At 31.6% G+C, this 19330-nt stretch overlaps 1 long non-coding RNA gene across 1 annotated transcript; it reads right to left on the reverse strand.

The window, feature by feature from the left end:
* Positions 1-7371: 7371 nt before the first annotated feature.
* On the reverse strand, positions 7372-13968 carry LOC117681189 (uncharacterized). Its single transcript, XR_004595891.2, has 2 exons — positions 13825-13968; positions 7372-9109 (listed from the first exon to the last, which is right to left on the reverse strand). It is a non-coding gene; the product is annotated as an uncharacterized lncRNA (long non-coding RNA).
* Positions 13969-19330: the final 5362 nt, after the last annotated feature.

The following is a 19330-nucleotide window of genomic DNA, read 5'->3' on the forward strand; positions in this document are numbered from 1 at the left end:
GACCCAAACCTCAGAGTTTTGATCTGAACTGGAACTTACTCTACACGGTTTAAATGTACTATCATGCACATATTTGAAAGTTTCAGTTTTAAAATGTACATACTGTCCGATACATATGCGGACGTGGCTAATTTCGTTTAGGCTGATATGTCCAATTAAACATTTAGTTTTTAGATTGAAAATATGATATCCATTTATTATTACAATACTAAGCATAAAAGCTAAGAAGATGACCGTTTGCTTCGGAATGGAGCAGGCGAGTAGGACTAGAATACTTTTTGACAAAGATGACATGGTTTTCATTCCCTCATGTGACAGAATTTAAAGTTTAAACTTGTCACAATCTCTGATAAATATATCTAACAAACATATTGCCCGTTATCGTTACTTTTAATTAGGCAATTCAACAGAGCTCTATTCGACAGGCACCTGACGTTGTATATTTTTCTAATAATTGAAAATATATAACCTCTATACTGCTTTATTGGGTAAAGGTTATATATATTTATATCAAGACAAAAGGATATAATGTCAGATACCTATGCTTAATTTGAAGAAGTCAGAATATTTCACTGACAAAATAATAAATGATTGATTGTCATATTTTTATCCTTTTTCATATATACTAGGGTTTTTTTTATACGTATATATATAGCATATACATATTTACACATGTTTTTAATTTTTTACGACTTAAAAATAATTTTTCATAAACTTGTCTGATTAACTTTATTGAAGCACCGTCCAATTTTCTGCATATACAGTCATAGTTCTTCTTAAAAATGCAATTTATTTCTATTATTTTGAGTTTTCAATTCTATTATTTACCTGTAAATTAGAAACACAGGCAACTGACGTAATATATTTTCTCAAAATTAAAAACATATACCCTCTACAGCAAAAATGTTATCAATTTAAAAAAAAAAGTAGGTTTGCATCTAAATATACAGTCGGAGGATTGTTGATCTAATTATATTAATGGCATATACATGAAAAGGTATGCGAAAAGTATACAACTGATAGATATGTTGTTTGGAGCAGCTGTATCAAGGAAAAATCCGAATTACTTAAACATGTACAAATTGAAGTAACCAGGACAGTTACAGAGATCAGAGTTAATTCTTCTAAAATAATTTTATATAGTGAGCTTAATTTGGAAACCTTGCAATCTCGAAGGGATAACCATAAACTAATTATATTCTACAAGAATATAAATGGTTTAGCACCACAAGATATGTTAGATTGAATTCAATCATATTTTCTTACTGAACATGCATATAATCACAGATCGAATTAGCTTTTTTACTATCTACCACTATATACTTATTACAATAGCTTTGCTCCGTCTACACGTAAATTATGGAATAATCTTCATGCAGAAAAGAAAATTTCATCAACTTTATCTTTCTTTTAAGTCAAAACTTAAAAAACAAAATATACCTAGAGTTTACAAACCTTTCAGTTAAGAAAATAGGAAATATTATTTTACGTCAATTACGGATTAAAGCTAGTAAAGCTTACTTATTTAAGGATTTTTTTTTCTGATGTGAGTCGATGTTTATACTGTGGGTCTGAATCTGAAGGAACTATTTACTTAATATACAGTTCCCTTTTATTTACTGTTCTTTTCAAATGGGCTGGATCATGAAAATCTCATTCTTATGTTTGTATCTCTGCAGGTATAAATGAAGGTAATATGTTTGTTAATATAGGTGTGAGTGAACATGTCTACCAACAATATGTCATACAATCACATATGATAAGTATTCAGATAATTATTTAATATTCAAGTACCTGATGTCTTATATACACATAATATACACATTTAACACGTTTAATTAAATTAATAATGTAGGTGGCTGTGATAGGAAGGTCAATCATTTACTCCAACGCTGCTGTATGATCTTCTACTACTTATTTCTATTCAAAAAATGCAATTTACCAATTTATTGACGAAAACAATTACTGTTAGTAAATTTATGATAATTTTTTGTGATCAAAGCAATTTAGAAACTTTAATGCAGAATTCTATTGTCATCCTGTACAAAAATTAGGTTGCTAACTTGCTACAGAACCCATGAAGCAGAATTGTTAATGCCTAGAAAAATTAGCGATTTGATGATATTTAGTTACATCAAAAGATATTCTAACGGAACAAATAAAACACCAAAAATCGGCTTTCAAAATACTGCAGCATTGTTCATGAAAGAGTGCAATGATGTTAGCATATCATCATTTTGTAAACTGTTATTGGCTGGATGGGTGTGAATACAAAATTCAGATAGTCACAGTTTTAGCAAACACAAAAATCTCAATATGACATACTGTATTTTTTTTTTATTTACACCCACTCAGAAAATGTACAATGAACAATATCAAAGTTTCAATTAACTGGGTGAACGTAAAACCAAAATTAAATAATATGACGTATTGTAATTTTTTAAAATTATCTATATTTGTACACTTCTCCAGCAAATTAAAAAGAATGTTTTACTGAATTGAATATTTTAACGTGTAACCATGTTTACTAATATTATTAGAAAACAAAACATATATTTCTTTAAAAATATATAGATATCACACACATCAATTATACGCGAAAAGTTTATTATGAATAAAAAAGTTATTACATGTACATATTTAAAGGGATACTAAGTAAATTCAAAAAATAATTATTTAAGTCTCATTTTAATCCCCCCCCCCCCGTTGAAACATGTAAACATGTAAATCTAAAGAATAAATATATAAAAACTGATAATTTTTAATTAAATAAACTCAAGTTATAATATTGATTCGTTAATTTGTGCTTCTTTGCTGTTGAATTTTGAACCGGTTTCATGATCAAAATTCCACGATGCGGGTCAATTTTCAACGGATTAGGGTCTTTATTCAACACCTTTGGTCTCAATATTCAACGTGGAAAAATGACCCCCGGGTCAATTTTCAACCCGGGTCAAAATTCTTCGTTACACCGGTCAATAGACTGCGATCTGTTAGGCCGCCGGTCAATAGACTGCGATCTATTGGACCGCCGGTCAATAGACTGTGATCTATTGGACCGGCAACGTATATCAGAACGCGGGTATGTTAATGTTACATCCTTTCAATAGTTCTCAGGGAATGCATATTCCTTTACATAGACGCTGTTTTTAATACTTAGTGAAACCAAATTCAATGTTATCAAAAATGGAGTATCATATAGTGGCACGAAAACCATCTGCAATATGCAAATTGTAAACCCCGAAAACTAAAAAAGGAATTAGGTAATAAAACAGTTATTTAATGCTTGAACAGTCAATAGACCAGAATTTTTTCCCTTGGTGCAGGGAACAGCTCAGTATGATCTATTGCCCTCGGCCGTTGGCCTCGGGCAATAGATCATACTGAGCTGTTCCCTGTACCTCGGGAAAAATATTCTGGTCTATTGACTGCTCAAGCATTAAATAATTGTATAATATTACACCGGTCTTTAATTTTGCTCATTTTGAGGGCAAAAAAATATTCTCTACGCCTACATAAATTTTAATGGGTAAAATTCAAAAACTTTACCTCGGGATTGGTATTCCCGTACATATGTGAATGCAGTGTAGTATGGTCTTTGGTATTGACTTGTTTATATATATATATATATATATATATATATATATATATATATATATATATATATATATATATATATATATATATATATATATATATATAGATGGCTTCTCTCTGAGCACTTTGTTAAATACAAATTCATCTTAATATTATTATTTTGAATTGTTAAAAATCTGAATTTGCTGACTTTCTGAGGGTTAAAAATCAGTAACTGCTGCACAATCAGGATCTTGTCTAGCCTATAAATCAGCTGATATGTAAAAAAAAAAAAATGCTCATGATATCATGATAATTCTATTTACTTGTATATGCATTTATTTTACAAAATCTGGAATAGTTATTTAAACTGCTAACAGTTATTTTTTTATATTTTGAAAAGTTCTTCAACAAGGATAAAAAATATTAGAAAGTCAAAAGATTAAAAAAAAACCAAACATTTTATACCCAAGAAAAGGGACTGTCAGACATGAATATTTTTTATCGTTATTTCCCAACTTTGCATGCATATATCTAAAAGGTTGAAGGTCCAGTTCTAAGACAGTTTAAGATTATAAGTTACCCTCCCTTTTGGAAAATTTAAAATATCAAATTTCATAGTAAATTAACTTGAAAAAGACATTAGACTCCAGGTCAATCTCCAGTAAAAAAAAATGTTCCAATCATAATTTTGGGTAAAATTGTAATGGATTGTACTTTTTAAAAATATCAATTTTTACTATGCATACATTTACTAGTTGGCTCGTACCGGAAAGAGGCTTTTTTATCCAAATGAGATGTATTTGAAAATTGATGCTAAACATACAAAACTAAAATAATACATGCATTATTTTTAAACATTTTTATTCTGAAATACAAAATGCATATGCCGATATCTATAACTTTTCAGACAGCCATTCAATTAAATTGAAATACTTATTAACTTGGACTGTCATCCCATTTTTAGGTATAACGACCTTCTTTACCAGGGGTATCTAGGTTCAGGTTGAAACATATGCTTATATAGTAAACTGGCAAAGCAAGTCTTAATTAAATATTTGGGTTTCCAATCCTGAGATTGGAGCTGATTGTCGTAGCGATGAAAAATTAATTTAAAGTTAGAAATGACTAGAAAATAACAAAATAAACAAATAAGTATTAAGAATTAATAAATAACCAGTAAATAATAAGTATTAACAGTTAAGAAATAAAAATTAACAATTTACAAGCAAGTATTAAGAAATAAGTAGTAAGTATTAAGAATTAATAAATAACTAGTAAGTATTAAAAAACAACAAGTAATAAGTACATACAAAAAACAAGAAGTATATGCATGTAGCTTGAGTCATACCATTTTTTGATTTGATTGACTTCGAATAAATTTGATATAACATCTATTTAATTTATTTTGACAATTACTGTATTGGTTCTTATTATTTTCAGAAAGAGGAATCTGATAACATTTTTTTTCATAAATATCACAGAACATGACAGCCGGACTGTTATTGGTAAATGCAGCTTAGTTCTAGCCACATTATTTGTCTACTGTATTACTGTATTATAATGTAGATCCTCATATATTATTATAGCTCTGTAATTCACAAATAATATACGTAACATGTTATTATTCAAAGACATGGTTATTGCCATGGCTATGCCTGTTGTTCAATCCTATTGAATTTATTCAATATAATATGTTTAAATTTAAAAATTCGTCTACTGTACCTAAGAAGAAACAAATAAATAAAACTTAGCACTGATTAAGAAGTAAGTCAATATGTCCTTCCTGGGCTGATAAGAATTAAGAAGTAAGTCAATGTCCTCCCAGGGCTTCCGTATGTACCTTTTAAATAAAATCAAATATAGACTTCTATAGGGAGAGAGAGATTTATGTTTTGGAGTTGTACGTGAACTTCATGAACAAAAAAATGGAAGTCGAGAAACAATGAATAGACACATTTTCAAAACAGTGTTAGGAATGAGTTTGCTCTATATAAAAAAAACAAGTAAATTTCTATCAGTTTAAACAATAGATTGGGTTATGTTTATAGCTATAGAAAAAAAACCCGGAGGCAAGTTCTATCAGTTTTAGCATGGATTGTTTTAGCTCCAGAAAGAAGTCAATTTCTATCTGCTTTGGCGATCACGATCTTCATTAACAAGGATTGCTCTTGTTACCCTTTTTGCAGTGATTATGTAACCATTTTTGTCCAATCTGCCTCATGTTTACGCGTTATTACTCATGAACCTATCAAGGATAATGCTGATTATAATATTTAAAATTATTTAAATACAAACAATTTTTATTCAATATAATGGTGCTTGGACAGGTAAATTTGTTTTGGTAAGTCTTTTCCTTAGATAAACCGTCTGATATCCTTGAGTTCAATCGATGGTTGTACCCTGTAGTCTCTTAAAATATTGCTATTAGATCAGTATGCATGCAATCCGTCGGCGTACTTCTTCAACCCGAGACCCCTCCCATGAACAGTTTTCTCCTTTGAACTCAAACCACGGTGCTAAGTACGTAATATGTTACTTTTTAAGGATTAAAGGATATTTTTTAGTACAATGAGGTGATCAAATACAGTCGGGGTGATCAAATGCAATTAAGCTCGATTAAGCCCGGTCGAATTTGATCACCTCATATCTTATAGTTGTATTTTTTATATTTTTAGCAATTGTACGATTAAATAGTAAAATAGTCATTGATGAAATGTATTGAACTATACATTACTAAAGCTATTCGTAGTGTATCACAGACAAAGACACTGGAAAAGTAAATATTCATATATATTCTCTCTATATATTTTTAATAATATGAACATAGTACAGTTTGTGTAACTATCTAATCTGGAGTCTAGTTTCATCCAGATAATAGAGACTATAATCATGATATTTTCTGAACGCAATAAAACTGAAATGCTTTAGTTAATGAATTTAGAGTCTTTAAAAGGTTTTTTTCCCCGTTCTTGGGTTGAGTTCTGTTCTTTAGGCTCCACATCCTGTGCTGTCAGCTGTAATTTCAGTGATGGACATTGAGAGTTTATTTTCTTTTTACATCAATAAAAACTTCAAATTGTGTCCAAAAATATAAATGATTCGTGTTCTCCCTTTAAGTACCGATTACTTGGCGCAGAATACGTAACGACCAGAACCAATTGCTACTTCCCAAATACTTCCGGTAGGTTACATCATTGGCCGTTATACAAAATGGAGTCGATATCTTACCATTACCTTATTTTTTTTTTTTTTTTTTTTTTACAAATAATGTTAAGTAAATAATTACCATTTCTTTAACAAAATGACTCTTGACAAAGAAGATAAACAGACTCGATGTGTTTATAAATTACATTATTAACAGATGAAAGCAAACCTTTAACTGAAACGTTTACCAATGTTATGATCTCTTTTTTTAGCAACTTTATCTAAGTGACTAATCATTTTTTTTTCATAAAAATGTAATATATAAATAATATAAAAATATTATATTCTAGAGCGAGATCGTAGTTTGGCTAATCATCTAAGCACGATTTTCATCTCTATACATGATAGATACGGAAAACAAGAGCAACATAATGTACTGGATACTGTTTTAGAATCCATAAAAACAAGAAAACTGCCTTATACAGCAAATCATTATACATCGGCGTCTACCATCAAATATACGGCAAATCATTATACATCGGCGTCTACCATCAAATATCGTAGTCCCTGCTGCTTACAGCCATTTTCTTGCAAATTGCAACAAAATTCAAAGAATGAGGAAAAGGTCTATTAAAGCCCAAACTCAACTTCAAAGAAAATAGAAGATTTATTAGTAATAAAGAATGCCACTGAATCAGCTTATGCATGTGTTTGGGAAAATAATTCGTAAGAAGATCACGCTTGTCTGTGGACCCGGTCCCATCCGCCTTCGTTCATAAAATTGCACATCTGATGAGCCATAAAGTTTACAATTATTACAGACTGGAAAAAGAAACTTACATCTTGCATCTTTTAAGTTCTGTAAAAAGTAAGTATCATTACGTACATGAATCCTCATTGGTCAGATACTAGTACATTGGTCATACCCCAGGAAGACGCTAACAGGACAGACTTGAGGTTTCATGGCCATGGAATTTGAATAAATGATCAAGTTTCCATATGTATGTCAGGACCACAGTATTCTCGCTAAAACCTCCTTGGGGTTTGAACGATTAAACGGTTGACTTTAACAATATACATCATATATTATATTTGAAATATACCAAATATATTAATCAACAACAAACTTTTTCAGAGTGTCAATTAAAGTAAAGTCATTTAAAGTCATGTGCATTGTTTTATGTTTGGGGTGGTCCAAAGTTCGAACCCAACTATTAGTATTAGTATTAGGAATCAGAAGGTCAAAACAAAAATACTAGAAACGATTTGCTATCAATGAATATTAGTAACCTATCCAATTGAATATGATTGTAGAAAATAAGGACCCAAAGGTAAATTTATACAGACCTCTTAAAAAGATACAATTACACACACATATCACGTAAACTTTGTTATGTAACTTGCAAAGTAGCCAAATTGTGATAAGTTTTTTAAAGAATCGATATTATCTAATTCTTTTGGTGATTAAGCATACTAGTTGTGGATGACGATTGCAAGTAACTTTTCTCGAACTGGGTCTCTGCTTGTGGGACTGTGGTTAATGTAACGACGTAAACTATTCAAAGTCTTGTCAGACTGTATTCAAATTTAATAAAATAGCTTTAGTTGATATGATACTGCATTATTATACAGACTACGTATGCAGAATGAAAAAGCCCACGAAATTATTTTCATGGTTTGTTATCAAAACTGGAAAGAAACGATGTTCTGTGGTTTCTGTTGTTTGATTATTTCTGGATGTGTTTTGTTATTTTATTTACTTAAGGGTTTTCTTCCTCATTGCACTGTCTTTTCTTGAGGTATTGGTCCATGTTTTGACATATTGCAGTTTGTGCTAATTCTTCCATGGAATCAACGAATCATTTGCCACTTGGAAGGTCCTTTCGTTCGATTTGCATGTGTAAGTGTATTTCGCGATGATTCAGTAGAACCTTATGTTCCTAGCGTATTAAACGGAAATAGCATCGAAAGGTTTCCCCGCCACAGAGAACGGGCAGTCAAGCACCTGTAAGTTAGAGGAAGATTTCGATGTCAAGGTCGATTCCATCTTTGCCGTTAGCGTTGACGCTTTCTTGAAGTCTGATGTGACCTTGAAGTTCTTTTTGGAGAGCGCTGATGCCGAGGCTGGGATTTGTGGAGTGATCATGTGACGCAGCTTCACAATGTTCAGAATTCGCCTCCTCTCTTTTAACCTGGCTTTGATTTCAGACTCGTCCGATTTTCTTTGATATCTCTGTTTGTATTTCATATGATAGCAGTAGAAATTGAAGGCAAGAAAGGTTAAAAAAGACACGGCGATGGCAACATGAGGCACCCACAGCAAAGTCGCAGCTGAAGGCTTGGATTCAAGGACTGCCGTAACGTTTGATGTCATTTCTTTGTGGTTCTGTAATTACAAGAAAAAAATCAGTAATGTGATAGCCTCTTGTTGAATATTGTATATGAAATACAGCTTTCATCTTATTATTTTTAGAATCCTATCTAATTCTATTTTCCCTGCAAAGTCAAGTGGTAGTGCTTTGTGTAAGCGAGTCAATGTGACCTTTGGACATGTGATAATATGCTAAGCGTTTGATAACATGAAGCCTCATGAAAACAATGAAAGAAAGCCATGTTAAAAACCGGTATCTATCATCGGGGCGGATGTCTTCCATAAAACGTCAACCAACAGAAAGAAGGACCAGGACATCATTCCGAGGCTGATTAAAATAAGTTAAGGAATATTTATTTTTTGGGGGGGATGTATATTAAACACAAACCAAAAAATCCCTTTTTTACATCACTGGCATTAAGACTACTCCAAACTTCAGAATCAAAATTTATATATTTTATTAAACAAAATTGCACAGATAAATGGATGTACTCAGCTAAGTAAGGAGTCTTTTCTAGTTTTCGACTTGTCAGAGGTAAATTCAATTGAATGTTCATAAAATCAAAATGAAAGAAAATTTAAATATCATTTTTTTTTTCTTTTTTACTATAATACATCATGGCATAGAAATGGTAATTAAAGTTTTTTTTTTTTAATTTTCCATAATTCATTTCAATTTTCAACAGCAAAACAATATTAAATATAGCTTAAACAATAGTATTACACAAGATATAACGTACATTATACAATCTTTTCCACTTTGACCAAGGACCAATCCGTTGAACCCCTTGTCTTCCAACTGGAGGACTGCACCCCCAGAATGTGGAATAAAAATGATGAGTGTAAAAAGTTACATATATTTACTTATGGAAGGGTCCCTTTTTCTAGTTTTCGAATTTCAAACCTAAATTTGATTAATTGTTCATTAAATCAAGATGAAAGGAAATTAAAATAGTATATTTTTATTCCTTTTTTATTATCATACAACTTGGCACAGAAAAAGTAATCAATGTTGAGAATCTAACAAGGATTATATTTTTGGCGTAATATTAACGTAGGAAAATACCGGTATCACATGTTTCGCAATTCAGAATTGCTGCAGATTAATGAGTCTGTTTTAGCATTTTAAAAACAATAACATTAATGATGGATTTTTTTTTTACTAATGTGAACCAATGATATGATACTTGGGTTTTAGAAGTTTTTGAAATATGATTTGCTTACCAAATTACATTTTTATAAGCTTTTTAAAGCGTTCTTCTATACATTGATTTTTGTGAAAAAAACACAAAAATCAGTTTTCTCTCTTATTAAATGGTCAATATATTAGCTTTTCTGTCAATTAACATCTTTATATAAAGTCTTCATTATACATTTAAATCAGAAATATTTCATTATTGGAAGCATAAAAAAATAATCAAAATTTCTTCAAAATTTAAGACAATTAGAGGAACTGCGGGCCAGGCAATATCAATCCAATTTAGTAGTATAAGCTGATAAACATTCTGATATTTTATCATATCATTGAAGGATAGAATCTTCAAATCTTATACAAATGTCTATAGAACTACAAAGAGCTACAATTACATTTATCATCCTTTACGTTGAGGAGAAAGGTAGTGACCTTGACCTGACCTTAATGCAGAAACAAAAAGGTCAAACTTGATTAAACTGAAAAAATCATTTGGTAATATGATCTATTTGACTGTGTCAAAATTTCATGAATTTCTTATCATAAGAAGTATGTTTGATAACGAGAAGACTCCTTCCTTAAAGTAAAGTACATATCATCAGTACATGTAATACTTGCAGCTTTTTATGAACACAATTTTCCACACTTAAATTATTTTTCACAAAATATTTAAAATTTTCTTTTGACATTCTTTCTTGATTAATTCTACAAGACATTTTGTATTTATAAATTGAAAAGCAGATAAATGGCAAAATATTATTCAACCTTCTAGTTTTGACATTATTTTCATAATGGAACCCCAATACTTATATCTTCCATGATAATCCAAAATTAAAAAAAATTTCCCACCTCTTGCCATATGTGTTTTACTAATTTACAACTAAATAAAAGATGTTCACAGTCTTCGACCGTTTGACAACATTCACATTCGGCTGATACATGTTTGATCCACTTACTAACACTTGAGTACACTGTTCAATGGCTTCTTATTGAATCCAGCAACTTTCTTATCATACATGCATTTTATTTTTTGATTATAGATATTTTTCCTAATAATTCCACCCGATATACCAAAAAATTTGTTCCATCTGTTTTCATATACAGATCTCTTAAATTTTATATTCACAAAAATAGAATAATAAAAGTTACTCTTTAAACATTCTGTATTTCTACTAAGGCCATCTTTAAAGATAAACCTAGCATTTTGTTGTATATTAATGTATTTTGCATATGAACATTCAAATCTATCTATGTAATTCTTAAAACACGTACTAAGCATAATATTCTCACAAAAATATTATTTTTCTTTTTCATGATGCTGGAAAAATAATTTATGTCATACGAATTTTTATCTGCATCAAAAATATTAAAGTTAATTAAAATTTTTAATCTTACAAGGACTATATTTTTTTGGCGGAACATTGACTTTTAAAATTATCACACGTTCCTGCAATTCAGAATTGCTGTAGATTCATTCGTTTGGTTAGCATTTTTTAAACAAGAACATTAATATTAGATTTTTTAAATTAATATGAACTAATGATATGATACTTCAAATTTACAATTTGTTTTTAAAATATGATTCTATAATTAAAAGAATTTATAAAAGTATTACCTTTTTTTGAGCGCCCATTCTTTAAATAGATTTGTGTGAAAATACAATGTATCACTGAAAACGGATTTTCTTACTTACTTCATAATCAATATATTAGCTTTTTAGTTAATTTAATCTTATTTAAATTCATCATATGTAAAATCAGAAATATTTTAATATTGGAAGCACAAAAAAATATTCAAAATATCACCACAATTTAAGAAATTTAAAGGAAATGCGGGTTAAGGAATATAAATTTTAGCTTAAATACATATATTTAATAAATTATGATTGAGGATTATAAAAATTCATGAAAACGAGAAAAGTCAAAGTGTTGTCCCATTTTAAGAAGGATTATGTGATATTGGCCGTGCGTTTCCGACGATGAAAAATAAACCACTATCATTTAAACGTGAAAAATTGACACCGTTAAATTAAACTAATTGTCAATTATTAGTGGACCACCAACTACAACATATATCAACTCTATTCATTTGCTATCTCAACAAAGATACAATACCTGAAGAACTTGCTATATGTTTCTCCTGCAAACAGATGATCATTGTATGCAATACCGAAGACCATTTACGACTTATAAGTTGTTGATATTTAGATTAAGAATAAATAGTTTCTAGCGTGTATCCTTCCCTAACCATCTGACTCCTCATACAACATAATGGACATTTCCTTCTTAATTTTTCACACCTAATGAGTTTTTTGATTGATTTGAAAAGTTCTGAAAGCCAGCAGTTATCTTCCGCTTATCGCCTCTCCGGGACTGGGATATTACTTTTGACACCTTTAGGATTCGGACGTGAGGGTTAATTACGGATCGCATGCGGCTGCCAGTATCGGGTCCCTTCTCATCCTGACAAACTAGCGGTTCCTTGTCGGCTCACCTAATAACTAACCGCTGCTAAACTTGGACGGGCGCAATTTCTGATACAGGCTTCATTTGCATATAGTTTGTATATCATTTAAAACAGACACTTTTGCAATACAAATGAAATATTCTTAATTGTCAAAGTATATACTGAATGATAGAAATACAAAGTTATCATCATCAATATTGAATGGAATTTACAAAGAGTTGAGTGGTTTAAAAAAGTTTTTCAAATAGCTTGAAATAATAAACGAGTATTTGTACACTACAAATGTATATAATTATGATTGATATCTACAGATTATAGAGTTTGATTTTGTTTTGAAATTTGTAATTAACAACTTAATATCAAGACACTTTTAATAGCATTTAAATTTTGTCGCTGTTTTCAATCAAGAGAGACTTTAAGACAGTGTACAATTTTTGACTCAAGTCATAGATTGCCTCTTGATCCTGGGCGGCCAGTACTGCGCCTGAATGAACCGTTTTTGGGCGCATATAAGTACATTCTGTACCTCTCACCATACAAGTAAATACTAAACCTCTCACTTTCCAATTTTACTGACCTCTACAAATAAATCAATGGCTTCTCATGATTTTAATTGTAAGATGAAAGATAACTGATCTTGAAGTGACGTATGCAGATCATGTACACCAAAACGGATTATTGTTCATACAAGCCTCAAAAGGAACCTCATTTGACCAACTGCTTCACAATTCCTTTTATCAACACCATAACACGTAGGACATGTTGAGTGCTCGCACTGTTGTCATTATCAATATGTACTTTAAGCCTTCTTTTATCTGAAAGAATTGTGCACAATGTACACAACTTATGTAACGTTCACGTTGAGTATTTCGAGGTATATTACTGTCGACTTTATATGGACAGTTTAACGCAGGAATGACGTATTATTTCAACATTTCAATTTTTGAATTTTCTATGTAGATTTAGATTTGCTTTATCAAAGCATTTTTGATAAAAACTATATCGGTTTACGAAACAAATGGTACATGCATCGAGGTATATTTCTTATTGGATAAGATCACATTAATCTTACCTCTTAATCTCATCTGTACGCTGGCAGAGTCTTCTGTGTAATGCCAGCATCCATGGTTCATAAGATACTATAGATTATCATGGATACGAGCATCTTTAATCAGCTTCGGTTGTCATGGCAACAGTTTAGGCGGAAGAGAAACAGATGCATTGACAGAGTCTACTGAAATCGATTTATCCAGAGGTAAAGGTATTTTTCCCGTGTAAACGTGTAACATATACAAAACGTTCTTTTTATAAATGAGATTTATAATATAGTGATTGTGAGTCTGTGCAAAACAATATAGAATATGATATCAAATTAATTGGAGATTTAGATTTGAAGATCAAAATATGAACTCCAGATAAAGTCTTGGAGTTGAAGCACACCATTAATTATACAGTATTACTTGAATATTGTGAAAGCTTTAATAAAATTAATCCATACTAGTATTCCATCCTCTTGAAAATCAACAAAGAAATAAAATTAATTGGAAAATGTTTTGTTTGGAGTTTGTTTACTGCAGGTTTTAGCCAATACTCAAGATGAAATGGATTAACCATCTTAAAGGGGCATAGTCACGATTTTGGTCAAATTCTATTTTTAAGTTTTTAATACTGACAATGCTTAAGAGTGCATTTCTAATGATCGAATGAAATTTGAGAGTCAGTCGTTTATTTATAAGCAAGATACAGAGCTTACAATTTTTTATCATGTAAACAAGGCTCGTGCCCTGTTTTTGCTTACAAAGGTTCAATATAGCAGTAAAAAATCTTTTTCAAGCTGATTTGTCTATCTTCTTATTAATTCGAAGCATATATTCAAGTAATCTTTTTCAAGCTGATTTGTCTATCTTCTTATTAATTCGAAGCATGAATAAACAGTTTCTAACGTTTAACAGATTCGGTTTAGGTCTAAAATTCACATTTTCGCTTCAACATTCAAAATGTAAACTAAAGCTTTATTACTTATCAAAGAATTGTAAGCTCTGTAACTCGCATATAACTTAACGAATAACACTCAAATTTTGGTTGCCTATTAAAAATGCCTTACTGAAGCATTGTAAACATTAAAATCGGAGGAAAATTATTTTGACCAAAATCGTGACCCTGCCCTCTAACCCTCCTCATGGAGCTGCTTGGTTAAAATCTTACTCAATATCCCTTGGAACCTACAAGATCTGCGATGCGCCTACATTGTTTTAAAGGACATCTTCAATTAAGCATTGAATACTTATTAAACCCGCACTTTCTAAAGAAAGTTCGGTTATATTGTTGTTACCCTGTTCCGTCCGTCCGTCCGTCTGTCACGTTTTACTTTCTCAAACTGCTCTTACATGTACATCTTATAAACCAGCGAACTGAACTCTTGGAGTTTGATTTGGGGTATGATGTTGTTTTGTAAAAAGGTTTCAAAAATTCTCTGTTAGTCCTGGGGGTCAAATAATTGGTAAAAAATGACGTTTTTTCACATAAACCTTCTTCCTCAAACTCCTCCTACATTTTAAACAGAAGACAAATCATCTTTTTGAATATGTTTTAGGGTATCCTATAGATGCGCAATAAGGTTTCGGAATTTTCAATTTTGTCCTGGGGGTCATTTAATGGCTGAAAAATGACGCGGTTTTTTTTTTAAAAAAAAAACTGGTTTCAAAAACGTCATTTTTTTTGGCAGTAGCCAAATGATCTTCTAGAATATGATTGGGGGTGTCATATTGAGGTGTGATCAGGTTCCAGAAATTTTTTTTATTAAGAGGATCAGTTGGCAACAAAAAATGACGTTTTTTGGCAAAAAAAGTATGGTTCCCAGAACTCCTCTTACAACTTTTGGAGTAGCTACGTCATCTCTTAGGATATAATTGGGGCTGTCCTATAGATGTGCAATAAGGTTTTAAAAATTTAAATTTCATCCAGGGAGTCAAATAGTAGCAGAAAATTGATGTTTATCATTAAAAAAAACCATAGATCGAAGAGCTCCTCTTATGATTTAATGGATAGGCACATCATATCTTGGGATATGATATGGCCTGTTCTATAGATGTGCAGTAAGGTTTTAAAAATTTAAATTTCATCCAGGGAGTCAAATAGTAGCAGAAAATTGACGTTTATCACAAAAAAAACCCATATATCTAATAGCTCCTCTTATGATTTAATGGATAGAACATCATATCTTGGGATATGATAGGGGCTGTTCTATAGATGTGCAGTAAGGTTTTAAAAATTTAAATTTCATCCAGGGAGTCAAAAAGTAGCAGAAAATTGACGTTTATCACTTCATAAAAAACATAGATCCTAGAACTCCTTTTATGATTTAATGGATAGAACATTATATCTTGAGATATGATAGGAACTGTTCCATAGATGTGCATTACGGTTTTGAAAAATTAAATTTAACCCTGAGGCCCATTACCTTCATACCTTTTGATGCCCTTTAAAGATCAAGAATATATATGGTTAAGGGGTGGGGATCTCAACCATTTTCGAGATATTCGTGTACTTCCTGTTCAAGGGGGGTCAGGACCACCCACAGGGCCCATGACCTACATACTGTTTGATGCCCCTTGACACAAGGAACAAGAATATATATGGTTTATGGGTGAGGATCTCAACTTTTTTGAAGATATTAAGGGATTTGCTGTTTGAGGGGGTCAGGACCACCCACAGGGCCCATGACCTACATAACATTTAATGCCCCTTGACATCAGAAACATGAATATATATGGTTTAGGGGTCATGATTATAACAGTTTCTGAGATATATGGTAATTTCAAATTCATGGGGGTGGGGATGACCCCAGGGGTCAGATCTAATAAACCCTATATATTGCCAGTAACAGTCAATATATGATTATGAAAACCCTATATTATTATCTTTGTCCGTTTTCAAGTTACCATTTATAGAGTCTACGATTCTTCCTACAAAGTTCAATGTTAGACCCACACCCTTTTGACACCCCCCCCCCCCACCCCCACCCCGAAAAGTGGTTGTCTGACCCAAAATGAGAAAAATCAAACCAGGGTGTACAACAAGATATGCAGGCCTATCATATCCTAGAGTTTTGTACAATTCTGTTCAGCGATCTCTGAAAAACAAGTTCAGAGCGGGAAAGAAGAAAAAGAACCATACAAAAACAATAAGTCTCCAAATTTCATTTCGGAGACTTAATAATAAAGATTAAATAGAGATATGATCACCAAACATCAATAATTTAAAGATAATTGACAATTTCTGATTCTAAGGGGGTCAGGATGACCCCTTAGGGTCATGACTTACGTGCCATAATGATCTGATGCGTCATGACCTAAGGAGGAATGATATCTTTGGATTAAGGTGGGGATCTCAATGGTTTTTATGATATTTGATAATTTCAGGAAGAGCACTTGGGATCATGACATACATACCATCTTAAATGCCTTGAACAAAGAAACAATAATATAATATGTACATGATATATGATTCAATTTAAGAACCCAGATATAGATCAATCATCTATGTTTTGTGATACTTCCTATGTATATATACATGTATTAGTTTGTGTTTTGTTCTATACCATTCATGTTCATGACTGTAGTATGGCTGAGTCGTATTTTAAATTACATTAAAAAATTGTCAAATATATGACTTAGAACCCCCACCCCCAAACAAACTCAAATATAAACTGTTCTCCCCCCCCCCCCTCCTAAATTTTCGAATGATCTATTAAAATCAAAATATAATTTGGGTGTCTAAAAACTTTTATAAACTGGTAAAAAATGTTATTCTTAAAAAAAATTACATTACACCTTGCATAATTGACAAATGATCTATTGAGATATGATCAGAGGTCATATTTGTACCTTGGGATCAATAAGTAGTATTCATTGACAAGTTAAAATTAATAACAATAAATGATTTAAATTATAAATGGTTATACTCCACATTCAACCCCCCCCCCCCCCCCCCACAGGGTTTCTCCAAGGGGGCATAATCTATATACAATTTTATGCACAAAGACACAAAGAGCAAGAATAAATTATATGGTTTAGGGATGAGGATCTCAGATCTCAGAAATTAACAAAATATACATGAGCAGAGCAGTGTATCATCATTTCCTATTTCATAAAGGCGGGGGGGGGGGGGGGGGGGGTGGGGGGTTAAAGACAACACCTGTTGGTCATTAATGTAATTTACACCATTTAATGCCCTGTTTCGTGGAGTCAGAACAGTCCCATAAGGTCATGACCTACATTGTATTTGATGCATTATAATACATTTAGAAAGAAACACTCCTTCCTTCTTATTATAACTCATATAAAAATGATAATTAAGTGTCTAGTACACTTATTTACATATGTAATACACAAATTTAATACGAAATTGTTTATACAGGGTCAAGATGGGGTCAACTCAATAGTGCAAGTCTGACACATGAAAAAAATAACTTTTGCAACAAAAATGACAGAAACTTTACAAATGCGATAGGATAGGTAACGATGATAAGCTTACAAGATGATGATACAGTATGCAGTGTCAAAGGGAAATCACATTTAGAAAGTGAAAGTAGAACTTATGTATGCTGGCATCTCATTATATTGTACTACTGCTACTACATGTATTATGCTTACCTATATTGGTCAACATCATAATGATAATCCAATTAAAACACAATAATGAATTCCTTTAGCTGATCTTAACTAATCCTTTTCTGCATATGGAAAACACAGACATGTATGTATACACGTGAACCGAGCTGGGTAAAACTAGTACCCGCTAATGAGACCTGCAAACCTGTGTTGTGTACGTAACTTCAAAGATCAGTTATTTGTAACATGCATGTATTTTTATGACCTATTCTTCAAATCCACTTGCACTATTTTATTAGGTAAATAACAGCTTTAAGGTGGTGCAGGACACCTGATATTGTGATGTATACTTCCTATTGAGATAAACAATAAAGTATATAAATATTAATTAAATATTTACCCCCAAAATAATGTTACTTAACATTGAAGTGCAATGGGTTAGAGCGTTTACATGTCTGTATTTAAAGAGCATTGGGGTCCAAGGTGTATTTTAGGTAATTTTACAATTGATATAAATGAATTTCATGGGGGGGGGGGGGTTGGACCCCTCACTCCCACCCCTTCTCTAAATCTGTGCACACGATGATGTTCATGTAGGCACACAGAAGCAAATCCAAAACCAGCAACCGCCACGGGGAGGGGGCATAATTTAATTTTTAATTTTGTTTGTGATAATTATATAGACCGTTATACTTTCTACGGCATGAAATGTTAAGATTATTGATTATCTGAAAATTCACTGCAAACAGTTCAACCCCAAATTGCACATAAAGTGCTGCTCATGTGTATTATCATATGGGAAGGGATCTCATCCTTCAGTTATGAAAATTATAATTTTTAAATGTATTACCGGAGTTTGCATGTGGCCTTCATTTTTAATTAAACTGGTACAAAACAGTGTTATTTAGGGGCAAACACTTGGTGCGGGTATTACTGTCTAATGACAGCATCTAGTTTTTTTATGTC

This window comes from Magallana gigas, chromosome 2, assembly GCF_963853765.1.
Source record: "Magallana gigas chromosome 2, xbMagGiga1.1, whole genome shotgun sequence".
Taxonomy (NCBI): Eukaryota; Metazoa; Mollusca; class Bivalvia; order Ostreida; family Ostreidae; genus Magallana; species Magallana gigas.